Source organism: Pogoniulus pusillus, chromosome 16, assembly GCF_015220805.1.
Source record: "Pogoniulus pusillus isolate bPogPus1 chromosome 16, bPogPus1.pri, whole genome shotgun sequence".
Taxonomy (NCBI): Eukaryota; Metazoa; Chordata; class Aves; order Piciformes; family Lybiidae; genus Pogoniulus; species Pogoniulus pusillus.
In genome coordinates, this window is record NC_087279.1 from 18,127,835 (window position 1) to 18,140,401 (window position 12,567).

The window sequence follows — 12,567 nt, forward strand, 5'->3', positions numbered from 1 at the left end:
TGGCTAAGGCTGGGTGCTAGGTTGGACTGGATGATCTTGGAGGTTTTTTTTAACCTGTTTGATTCTATGATTCTGTGAGTGGGAAGTTTCTGTATTAATGATTGTCACCGTTTACATTTTTATTGTGTTCAGCTGGCTTTTTATAGCCTCTGATTAAAGCTCACAGTAAAGATGAATTCAAAAGACTTCAAGTTTGTTAGATGTGTTATGGCTTGCCAGTCATCTTACCTAAATGTTCTGTTGTGTGCTTCCTATAGTTCTGCGTGGTCTAAACTTAATGGAATGAAGATGAGAAGCTTTATTCTGGATCCATCACTGCAGCCCCTCTCCATATGTTTCACTAGCTGGAATGAGCACTCACTGGGTTTGTTTCTGACCTAATTCACAATGATGTAAAGCAGCAGTGATTTCACAGAAGAGGAAGCAGATTTAGCTGTTGAGAAAGCAGAGCTGGGCACAGCATTGCTCCAACAGCACTCATTTACAGGTGAGTGGAAGATTAAAGTCCATTCACAGAATCACAGAAACATTCTGGTTGGAAGAGACCCTCAGGATCTTCAAGTCCAACCCACATCGCTACTCTACAATGTTCAACCTTAAACCATATCCTCAAACACCACATCCAAATGACTTTTAAACACATCCAAGGCTGATGACTCCACCACCTCCCTGGGCAGCCCATTCCAATGCCTGACCACTCTTGTTGGGCGAAAAATATGTTTCCTAATGTCCAGTCTAAACCCACCCAGACACAGCTTCAGGCCATTCCCTCTTGTTCTATCACTATTTACCTGTGAAAAGAGACCAGCAGCAGCCTCCCCACAATGTCCTTTCAGGTAGCTGTAGGCAGCCATGAGGTCTCCCCTCAGACTCCTCTTCTTCACGGTTAAAACACTTAATTTCAAGCTTACAGGAGCAGAGGCTGCTCAGCTGATATAACAACAATTCATCATTTTATTTCACTGATTCTATTAAGACAATACTGGGAAAAAAAAAGAAAAGAAAATTATCTGGGCTTTGCAGCTAAGCCTCTTTATGCTGCTTAATTGCCTTACCAGGAGCAATGGCCTAAAGATCAGCAAGTGGACAGAGATGTATTCACCACACAAAGTCACAAGGGCTGCTAATGCTATTTTTGCCTGTTGAAATATTAAAATTCCAGTAGTCTCATTTCAGTCAATTCATGTAAATGAATTTACATGTTGATGTCTAGATTTGTCTGTGCATTGATTTATCAAGTATGTCTTGTTTATTAAATTCCCCTTACTGATAGCAAACAATTACTACTTCAGGTAATTGATTTAGAACCATTGTCAGCTGATGCCATGCCAAGAGCTACAGAACAAATTAATAGAGGCCAGAAGTTTACGTGCCTTGTACTTGCTCCTCCAGATCGATATGTGAAGTAAGACTGTGGCATCTGCCAGGATTATAACAAGATCTTGTTTGGAATACAAATGTGCAGTGCATTGCTGGCAAGATGTGGGAAGTTATGCATATGATTTGTATTAAGAGCTGAGTTTAGGAGAACAGAAAGGACTATGGCAGGGATGGGACATGGGACAGGCTCTGCTCACTGCTCCCTGGGATAGGACAAGGAGCAATGGGTGTAAATTGCAGCACAAGAGGTTCCACCTCAACACAAGGGGGAACTTCTTTACTGTAAGGGTCACAGAGCACTGGAATAGGCTCCCCAGAGAGGTTGTGGAGTCTTCTTCTCTGAAGACTTTCAAGGCTTGTCTGGATGTGTTCCTCTGTGATCTGTGTTAGATAGGATTGTCCTGCTCTGGCAGGGGGGTTGGACTGGATGATCTCCTTGGGTCCCTTCCAACCATTGACATCCTGTGAGCCTGTGAATTTTAAAACTCCCTTCCTATTTTCCTCCTGCTTTGAAAGGATCCAGATGAAAATGGCACTATGATCTTAGTGGGAGCATGAAGGGAGACATCGAGACTGTGATGATCTTGGCTCTGTTAAAATTGATTGTAATGGGATGGATTGGGTCTCTCTCTAATCTGGGCTGATCTCAAAAATTCCTGAGAGTCTTCCTGAGAAATGCAAATCTGAGATTGAAACGGGGAGTCACACTGCACTGCCACTAGCAGTCTTTTTAGACCTCTAATTTAGGAGGCAAGAGGAATTGAGACATTTTTAAAACAAAGCCCTCATCAGAGCAGGAATGTCCAATTTCCTGTCAACACCACCAGTTAAATACCTCAGGGTTGCTTAAAACAATGGCTTGGACTGGAGACAGGAGCTGTAAGCATCTTTTGCTCTCCTAAAGAAAGCTCGGTGAAGTCACAGTAGAAGGATCAGAATAAACATGATAGTTGTTAACAGGAAAGTGAAAAATTGTCCTCCACCCTCACAAATTCAAAGTAGAGGGCAGTGATTTATCACTCAGGAAGAGGCTGCCGTGGTATGACATGGCTTATTGCTTTTCCAAATCAGAAGTTCAATGTTATTATATAATGAATCACTAAAGGTAAAGGGTCAAATTGAGGTTTGGAGGTTCCTTCCTTGATTACTTAGTTTATTCCATAGCTACTTCAGTGGGCTTTACCTGTCTGAGGTCTACAGAAATGTCTCTAATTTTCTCTCAGAATGTAAGTCTATTCACATAATGGGTACAGCAGGTCTTCCCATTGGGTCACTTCACCCACTTGGAGTATTTCCATGTACAGAGAAGATCCATGTTAGGACTTGCAAATTAGAGTTTTCAAAATGTAGTCCCATAGTAGGCTGAACATGAGCCAGCAGTGTGCCCAGGTGGCCAAGAGAGCCAATGGCATCCTGGCCTGCATCAGGAGCAGTGTGGCCAGCAGGACAAGGGAGGTTATTCTGCCCCTAGACTCAACACTGGTCAGGCCACATCTTGAGTGCTGTGCCCAGTTTTGGGCTCCTCAATTCAAGAGAGATGTTCAGATACTGAAACGTGTCCAAAGAAGGGCAATGAAGCTGATGAGGGTCTTGGAGCACAGCCCTGTGAGGAGAGGCTGAGGGAGCTGGGGGTGTGCAGCCTGCAGAAGAGGAGGCTCAGGGCAGAGCTCTTTGCTGGCTACAACTACCTGAAGGGAGGCTGTAGCCAGGTGAAGGTCACTCTCTTCTCCCAGGCAACCAGCAACAGAACAAGGGGACACAGTCTCAAGTTGTGTTGGGGGAGGTCTCGGCTGGATGTTAGGAGGAAGTTGTTGGCAGAGAGAGTGATTGGCATTGGAATGGGCTGCCCAGGGAGGTGCTGGAGTTGCCATCCCTGGAGGTGTTGCAGAAAAGCCTGGATGAGGCACTTAGTGCCATGGTCTAGTTGATTGGCTAGGGCTGGGTGCTAGGTTGGACTGGATGATCTTGGAGGTGTCTTCTAACCAGGTTAATTCCATTTTATGATTCTATTCTATTCTAAATTCTGTAGACAATACAGACCTGCCTTCTGACAGAATGTGTAGCTTGGGCTTCTGGCCTCAGTGCTTTCAGAAGGACAAACCCATCCTCAAACACTGCCAGCAATAAAGACTTCCAGTTTGCTTTAGCTTTTTAGACCTGCAAAAATGTGTTTTCTGCTGTATTTTCTACTAATGACTTGTTTTTTTCACAAGAGTGCTTGCAGAAGGCAAAGTGTAGCTAATAAACATGCAAATGTGTTCACAGGGAGGTTCGTGCCAGAATTTTTTATGGATAGCTGTTCTGCTCCTGACTGAGGAAATCACAGTGGTTGCTCTAACTCTCTTCCTCTTTCCAAATCTGGCTAACCAGTGCTGAAGCAGGAAAAGAACTGGGTGAGTAAATTGTGTAATAGTGAAGCTTTACTGAAACGTGCTTCTCTGTTTCAGGCTGCTAACTTACTTGCTTCTCTTGGTAGCATCCTTTACTCTCCATCTCTTCTCCACTTGGGTCTTCAAAAGGAACAATACTTATGACAGAGAACATTTTAAGCCTAAACCAGTTCCATTTCTACATTTTGAGTAATAATCTAAAAATAACCAAAAATATAGTTCCTCCACTCACCTTCCACTCTCAGTGTTTAGTATTGATTTAAAGGACTACAAGTGTGGACTGTGTAAACTGGTGCTGAGCCCAGCATCACCTTGTCCTCAGCCAGTAGCTCACCCTTCCCTCTGCACTGTGCAGCATACTCAGTCTGGGTAGGTTTTGCTTTATGAACCTATATCTGGCTCATGTACTGGAGCAAAACCATCTCTCATTTGCCCTACTCCTCAGGACACAGACTGAAAGCTCAAATCTAGTTTTTGTACTTCTGTTATGGCAGAGATAGAAATAAAGCATATTTTAGAGCTAGTTCAGGTAGTCAGCTGGGAGAATACCACAGGATATATCAGCTCATTTAATATCCTCTACTACAAACAGACTTTCTCTCCCTCATCACTCAAAATGAGTCTTTAGAATCTGTAGTACCAAACATAAAATTATCCCACAAAAGAAATTGAATATTAAGTCTATGCCCTATAAAGTACTAAAGAAATTTGGGTCAAATTCAACAGGACCAATCCAAATGCCATTGGGAAGATCTAATTAGATTGTTATCATTTGGTAAAGCATCTTTTACTTCTGAAAGGGCACATGGCTGCTGTTACAGCTGCATCTTTTACTTCTGAAAGGGCACATGGCTGCTGTTACAGCTCCCAGCAACACTGGTTACAGCCAAAGAAAGGCTTGGTGTGTCATATAGAAACTTAATGCAGAAAGTGTATATTTTTAAGAGAGCTATTTGGACTGCACAGCAGGGCAAACAGAAAGACATCACTGCTGTGACTGACCTAAGGAGTACTTTTGGGTAAAGAAGAATTGGTGTGCTGGTGCTTATTCTGTCAGAAGGAAAAGAGCAAGTGGAAAACAAAGCTGAAACCCCTTTTAGGACATACACAGATAAATGCCTCCCAAACCTGCCTCAAGCATCTGCTTTTACTACCTTTATGATGTGGTGAGGACATCTGTAGACCCAACTTGCAAAGAGATTTTCACTTAAGTATCAGTTGCTGTGGTAACAGCATGAAGAGCAGATCAAATGGATGCCAGGGCCAGATGAGTCTTTCTGAGAGCTCCACGTGCATGAAGGATTGGTGATGACCCAGTTCAGAAAGGTTATCCCCACAGATGTGTGCTGCAGCTGACTTCATGTTGCCTTCTCCAAGGGGCTGGATCTTGTTTCTGGTTCCCAGGGGTTCTCATGAATTAGTACCCCTGGCATTTCATCAGAAGCTCATGGGCTGCCCAGAAAGGAAATTCTAGTGGATTACCAGAAGTGATACAGTTTCACACTCACATGTTTATGCTGCCTTCTCATTGTCAAGGGCTGGGCTGAGCTGAGCCTTGGGCTCTGTCAAAACGTTGAGTAATTATCACATGGTAATCGTACACCACAGTTTCTCCCAGGCTTAATCTGATTGCTGCACTGTAGTTGCTTACAACCCACTTAAATTCCACCCACATGTAGTTTGGCCAGTATAACTGATTAGATTCAATTTTCCATGGTCAGAGCTGTGTTATGTACAAGCTTCATCTCAGCAATTGTTTGATCTTTTGGGTTGGTTTCTTCACATTTCGAGCTGGCTTGCTAGTTTCTTAGGAACAGTTGAGTTAAAATCACCGTGATGATCTGGTCCTTACTGCTCAGTAAAATCCTGACTTTCCCATACTGCTTTGGAAGGTTTGGGTTTCTGCTTGGTTTTTGTTTTTCCCTAGACATGAGTGAAGGGAGTGTGCACGTGGTGGTTTAGACACAATTACGTGGGCTGGACCAGCCAGTGTCACAACTTTATCTGGAAAGGGGATGGAAGGCAACTCCTTAACCATTATTGCCCTTCCTCTCCTGCCTCCAAAATATGTTTCAGCATGTTGATTTGTTTAATCTCAATCCAATCTCAAGTATGTTGAGGGTTTCCAGGGAAGTGGTGCTGTCAAAGATTGGGGGTATTTGGGCACACTCCGAAAGCAAAGTCCTGCTGGTTCTCTATAGCTGATGCACATCCTTTGCCCACTGATGTGTTCTCTTCTCCACTTGAAATTGATGCATGTTTAACAATTTGGGTGCTGTGTTAGGCAGTTTCTGCCTAGCTGTGCCTGCATGGGTACGCTGTGCAGGGGGCAGATTGTCCCCTGGTCTTCAAACATGGGCTCAGTCCTGTTCAATATCTTTATTGATGATCTGGACCAGGGGATTGAGTCCAGCATCAGTAAGTTTGCAGATGGCACCAAGCTAGGAGCAGGTGTGGATCTGTTGCCCTGAAGAGGGACCTAGTCAGGCTAGATGGGTGGACAGAGGCCAATGGGATGAGATTGAACAAGGCCACATGCAGGGTTCTGCACTTTGGCCACAACAACCCTAAGCAGCACTACAGGCTGGGGACAGAGCGCCTGGGGAGCAGCCAGGCAGAGAGGGACCTGGGAGTGCTGGTAGAGAGTAGCTGAAGATGAGGCAGCAGTGTGCCCAGGTGGCCAAGAGAGCCAATGGCATCCTGGCCTGGATCAGGAACAGTGTGGCCAGTAGGACAGGGAGGTTATTCTTCCCCTGTACTCAGCACTGGTCAGGCCACACCTTGAGTGCTGTGTCCAGTTCTGGGCTCCTCATGTCAAGAGAGATGTTGAAATGCTGGAATGTGTCCAGAGAAGGGCAATGAAGCTGGTGAAAGGCCTGGAACACAAACCCTGTGAGGAGAGGCTGAGGGAGCTGGGGGTGTTTACCCTGGAGAAGAGGAGGTTCAGGGGTGACCTCATTGCTGTCTACAGCTACCTGACAGGAGATTGTAACCAGGTAGAGGTTAGTCTCTTCTGCCAGGCATCCAGCAACAAAACAAGGTGTAGGCTGGATGTTAGGAGGAAGCTTTTGCCAGAGAGAATGATTGGCATTGGAATGGGCTGCCCAGGGAGGTGCTGGAGTTGCCATCCCTGGAGGTGTTGCAGAAAAGCCTGGATGAGGCACTTAGTGCCATGGTCTAGTTGATTGGCTAGGGCTGGCTGCTGGGTTGGCCTGGATGATCCTGGAGGTCTCTTCCCACCTGGTTGATTCTCTGATTCTAAGGCTATTGCTGCATGGCCTCACTGGATGGTGTTCAGGCTGTTCACACAGCAGAAGAGCTTCGACTACAAACATCTCTTTTTTTTTTTTGTTTTGTTTGGTCAGTAAGTACAGTTCCAAAAATGTCTTTGTTTTGATAAAGCCTTTGGGAGCTGGGAGTAAGTCTCCACATCAATGAGATTCTGTCAGCTTTGGCAACCACTTAAAGCAATTAGATCTGAGAACATGCTGGCTAAATTTACATGGAGCACATTCTTTCTTCCTGCCCCTTGCTTGCATCTATTAGATTGCATTGCAGCTGGAGATATATCACTAGCACCAGGGAACACACTGTGCCTCCAGCAAGAGCTCCAGGCTGTTTGTGGAGACCAGCCTCCCAGTTTCTCTGGTCATGCTCAGCAGATTTGTCTGCCCATGTAGCTGAAATGAACCACAGTCTGCTGGACCTCATCAGAGACAGGCAGCACAAAGGGAAGTTTCAAATGTGATTAATCTCTGCATTTTTCACTTTGTGCTTTGAACACACAGGATGAAGTAAGAAGAAATAATTGGTAGAAAGCCAAAGAGGAGCAGAGCAAAAGAAGCAGCAGAGTTCTGAAAAATCCCTGGAAGCAAGTGGAGACAGTGGGGAATTTATGGGACCAGGTCAGTGAGTGAGCTGGTACAACAGTCTATTTACACATTTCTGGCTTTGCACCAGATTTCACATGAATACAGCAGGTCTGGGAGATGTTCTTATGCAAGATCCAAGGCATTATAATGCCCACATCTTCTGACAGAAATGGTAAGAGTTCAGCTTAAGTTTCCTGTTTCCAAAGAGTCAGAGCTCAACCTGCAATATTTGAGCTTTAATCAAGCCAGCTTTAATCAAGTTTTAATCAAGCCAGCTTCGTGCTGGCTCAAGATGCCACATATTAGCATTTGTCAGAAGGCTCAGCTGTTTGTGGATGGAGAGCAACCATCTCTAAATCCCTATAGTAAAATGCTGCCTCATCCTCAACTGGGAGTGGCTGTACTTGTCTAAAGGTAATTCAGTTTTTGCTTGCAGAAGTTACTTACTGCCTCACAAATGGAACAAAATTACCAGGTGATGGATTCTTCCTGTGGCAATATGGCAAAAGTATTATTCCCCAGAGAGGAATCCACATGCAGTGTCTGCATCACTTAAAGCTCCATTCATGACCTATTTTGGAGAGCTGATGGGTCTTGGGTCTCTTGAGCCTCATCTAGTCTGAGATTAGTTGTGTTCACAGGCAATTACTATATCAGCATTAAAATTGTTTCATAGATTGCCTTGATTCCTTGATCTTCCAGTTCAAACTGTAAAATAAAGCTCTGGGCTACTTAGGAGAGCTTGCTGGCTGAGAGCTGTTTTGATGCTTGTTTCCTGACTGCTTTTGAAGATATCTTTAGAAGCTTTTTAAAATGATCTTTATTTCTTGCTGTGCAGTTAAAGCTCTAAGTTTCTCACTAGCATGTACAGATACTTCTTGACCATTGGCAAGTGGGAAGATGTAAAAAACCCTTCTCTTTATAGGCTAGTGCATCCTTCCTGGTTTTCCTCCCACTGTTTTTTTGTCTCTATCATCTGCAAAATCCACTGCACCAAGATTTCAGCTAACAGCACTTGAGGAAAATGTGTCCATTGCAAGAGATTGGCATAATCTGAATTTCAACAAGATTCAGGTCTAGCTTTTAGAATGGCTTAATGCTGACCTGTTGACAATGTTAAAGAGTACCTGTGAATTGGAATAAATGCCCAAATAAATATAAAAGCTTTATTAGGGTTTAAAGGATATGAACCCAAGGATAATTCTGTGGAAAAGGTAAAGAATCATAGAATCAGTCAGGGTTGGAAGGGACCACAAGGATCATCTAGTTCCAACCTCCCTGCCATGGGCTGGACACCCTACCCTAGAGCAGGCTGCCCACAGCCTCAGCCAGCCTGGCCTTAAACACCTCCAGGGATGAGGCCTCAACCACCTCCCTGGGCAAACCATTCCAGGCCCTCACCACTCTCATGCTGAACAACTTCCTCCTCACATCCAGTCTGAACCTACCCATCTCCAGCTTTGCTCCACTCCCCCTAGTCCTGTCACTCCCTGAGAGCCTGAAAAGTCCCTCCACAGCTTTTTGTAGGCTCCCTTCAGATCCTGGAAGGCCACAAGAAGGTCACCTGGGAGCCTCCTCTTCTCCAGACTGCACAGCCTCAACTCTTTCAGTCTGTCCTCATAGCAGAGCTGCTCCAGCCCTGCGAGCATCCTTGTGGCCCTAAAGAAGCAAGGCTCATCTTTTAGATCCAAATCTGAGTTGGAAAGAAATCCTTCTAACACTTGTATCTATTTAAATGTGTGTGTGGGTGTTTGTGTTTCTTCTATTTCAGAAATATCTTTGTTTTCCCTTTCCACCTTCCACCACCTAAAGTGGTGTCTGTCCATACTCAACAGCACTGGGCTATTTAGTGTGGAGAATCCAGAACAAATCACACTCTCTTCACTTTGGCACCAAACAAATCCCTAAAAGAAGAAAACAACATTATCATGTGGAGGAAAAATAAAGCAGGAATGGGGTGAAGCTCCTAGAGTGAAATCTGGATTTGGACCTCTGTAAGCATATTCATAGAATCAGAGAATTGTTTCAGTTGGAAAAGATCTTTAAGGTCATTGAGTCCAATGTGCTAAAGTGCCATGTCTACGTGCTCACTGGGCAGCCTATTCCAATGTGTGACTGCTCTTTCAGTAAAGAAATTGTTCCTGCTATCCAACCTAAACCTCCCCTGGCACCATTTGAGGCCATTTCCTCTCTCATTCTGTCACTTGAGGGTAGAGAGAAGAGGCCAACACTCACCTTGCTACAACCTCCCTTGAGGTCTCCCCTCAGCTTCTGCTTCTCCAGACTAAACAACCTCAGTTCCCACAGCTGCTTCTCACAAGACTTGCTCTCCAGACCTTTCACAAGCTTCATTGTCCTTCTCTGGACACACTCTAGTGCCTCAGGGTCTTTCTTGCAGTGAGAGGCCCAAAAGACGTTGGTGAGGCCACACCTTGCATTCAAGTACAGGAGCACAGTCACTTCCCTGCTCCTGCTGGCCACGCTATTCCTGATCCAGGCCAGGATGCTGTTGACCTTCTTATCCACCTGGGCACACTGCTGGCTCATATTCAGCCAGCTGTCAACCAACACCTCCAGCCCTTTTGTATTGGCTATTTCCCAGCCTTTCTGCCCCAAGCCTGTAGCACTGCTTGAAGTTGTTGTGACCCAAGTGCTGGACCTGGCATTTGGCTTTGTTAGACCTCATACAGTTGACATCATCCAGTCTGCTCAGATCTCTCTGTAGAACCTTCCTACCTTTGAGCAGATCAGCACTTCCACCCACTTTGGTGTCATCTGTAGGTAAGAGAGGTGTGAACCTCAATAATGTCCTGTTTTATTATCTTCATAAAATATTACTCTCTTTGTATCTTTACCAGACTCATCCACCTTACAAAGCCCATCTTAAAATAACAAAAGGGAGGAGAAGTTGATGTTAACTACTGCCTTGAAAGCTTCTCTGGGTGAGAATGCAACAGATGAACAGCCATAATAAGACAGGCTAAAGGTCCATATGTCTCTTATAGAGTGCAATATAAAGGTTAGGAGAAACATACCAGAGTAGTTCTCCAGTACATCTTCACAGCATCCAGTGCATTGTAGTATTGCTGTTACCTGAGCTTTAATTGGGACCTCACATGGATTTTTCTGTCTTGGGTTTGCCTAATTGCTTTTTGAACCAGTAAAAACTTTAGGTGAACTTGTACTGCTGTGAAATACAAGGGATTGAATCCTGAATGAGCTGCTGCATTCAGGGACATAAGAATCAGTTCAGAGTAAAGAAGAATTGATCCCAGCAGCTAAGTCTGCCACCATGTGCTAAACACACTTAACAACAATCCTTTGCTGCAGATATCTGGAGTCGTGTAGTAGGCAGTGGAAGAGAGAAGGCAGGAACCTTGTGTGAAATCCAGAGGCAGGGCACAAGTTTCCCAAGAACACCTGCTATTCTGGCCAGAGATTGGAAGATCTCACATCCTCCTTCACTGAAGAGCTTAGAATAGAATAGAATCAACCAGGTTGGAAGAGACCTCCAAGATCATCCAATCCAATCCAACCTAGCACCCAACCCTATCCAGTCAGCTAGACCATGACACCAAGTGCCTCATCCAGGCTTTGCTTCAACACCTCCAGGGACGGCGACTCCACCACCTCCCTGGGCAGCCCATTCCAGTGCCAATCACTCTCTCTGCCAACAACTTCCTCCTAACATCCAGCCTAGACCTCCCCTGGCACAACTTGAGACTGTGTCCCCTTGTTCTGTTGCTGGTTGCCTGGGAGAAGAGCCCAACCCCTACCTGGCTACAGCCTCCCTTCAGGTAGTTGTAGACTGCAATGAGGTCACCTCTGAGTCTCACCTGCTATTCTGGCCAGAGACAGGAAGATCTCACATCCTCCTTCACTGAAGAGCTGCATTCAAAGCAGAGGTTACTGTCCACTGGAGAAAAGTGAACCTTTCCTTTACACACAGACACATCAAATGCACCTACCAATCTGACCATGCAAGCAAGATAGCTTAAGAGTAGGAATTTTTCTCTTTGTGAGCCAGAGTAGCACTGACTTTCCTCTTTTGCTTCCACCTACCTCCCTGCTACTCCATTCCTTCTACATTCTGCTCACTAAAGGCACAAAGCTGAACTGGGACAGAAAGTGAACCATGGTTTCTTTGTGAAAGTTCTCTCCTTGCATTTGCCATGGGTCATGTTTTGATAAAGAATCCACGTTTGAGGTTTTTCATTGAACTTTAAATTTTGATGAAGACAACAAAGAGAAATTACCAGGGAGGAAAATGCCTTTTGATTTATTAGAGTTAGGAGTTTTCACTTATCACAAATCCTTTGTTCAGCTTCTAATCTTTTTTTTTTTCTTCCTGAGGATTATGGAAGAAAATTCTTACATGTATTTTTTTTTCTACCAGATACTAATAACTAAGATCTAGCAAAAGAAAAGATTCAGAATGCTTTGTCAGGATGCTGTTGCTGAAAGCAGTATGGAAGATTAAATGTCCATTTCTCCTGGAATGCAGATGGTTTGTAAGCCTTGAGTTCTACCTTTACTTTTTTAGTGTGAAATATTGGCTTTTGCCTATTCTAATACAAAAAGGCATAGCACAGCATCTTCCTTAGACTGCTTAGTATAGCTGCTGGTCTCTCTTTAAGCCTCATTTAAACATCGTGTTTGAATTTCACTCACTGATGGAGAAATATTTTCCCAGTAAGACTTCATGGCTGTGAACCATTTTTCACTGTGTAGCATATAGGAGAGGGCTTGGTGAAAGGCCTGGAACACAAACCCTATGAGCAGAGGCTGAGGGAGCTGGGGGTGTGCAGCCTGCAGAAGAGGAGGCTCAGGGCAGACCTCATTGCTGGCTACAACTACCTGAAGGGAGGTTGTAGCCAGGTGGGAGTTGGTTTCTTCTCCCAGGCAACCAGCAACAGAACAAGGGG

The 12,567-nt window shown here is 44.7% G+C and overlaps 1 protein-coding gene across 3 annotated transcripts in view; it reads left to right on the forward strand.

Annotated features, from left to right (window-relative positions):
• The first annotated feature begins 265 nt into the window (after positions 1-265).
• Positions 266-12,567, forward strand: part of CHST13 (carbohydrate sulfotransferase 13) — a 95,363-nt gene continuing 83,061 nt past the window's right edge. The window contains exons 1-2 of one of the 3 annotated variants that reach the window (XM_064156056.1): positions 266-487; positions 3,646-3,773. The gene's annotated coding sequence lies outside the window, so the exon portion shown is untranslated. Of the gene's footprint in view, positions 488-3,645; positions 3,774-10,543; positions 10,585-12,101; positions 12,150-12,567 lie in introns of those variants that run through there. The other 2 variants (XM_064156058.1, XM_064156059.1) reach the window with 2 other exon arrangements.